Raw genomic sequence first — 295 nt, forward strand, 5'->3', positions numbered from 1 at the left:
AACACGAGAATTGTGGTTGACTAGGACAATTTAATACTGATCATGGAGTTGTGGGTATATACCCAGTTGTGTGTGCGACTTATATCATAGGGGTAGGAAGTTTGGTGAGATTGGGGGGGGGGAATTGCCGCATTGATACAGCTTTGGAGGCTAAATATTGGGTGGGCCATGGCTCCCTTGCCCCCCCGGTTCCTACACCTATGTATATGGTTGTATGAGCTTATATCTGGCGTCACAAATGATACCACCTGACACTCCCACATGTTTTGCAGACCCGAAGAGGATGCGAAAATAT

This window comes from Corticium candelabrum, chromosome 16 (genome assembly GCF_963422355.1).
Source record: "Corticium candelabrum chromosome 16, ooCorCand1.1, whole genome shotgun sequence".
In the NCBI taxonomy this organism is placed as follows: domain Eukaryota; kingdom Metazoa; phylum Porifera; class Homoscleromorpha; order Homosclerophorida; family Plakinidae; genus Corticium; species Corticium candelabrum.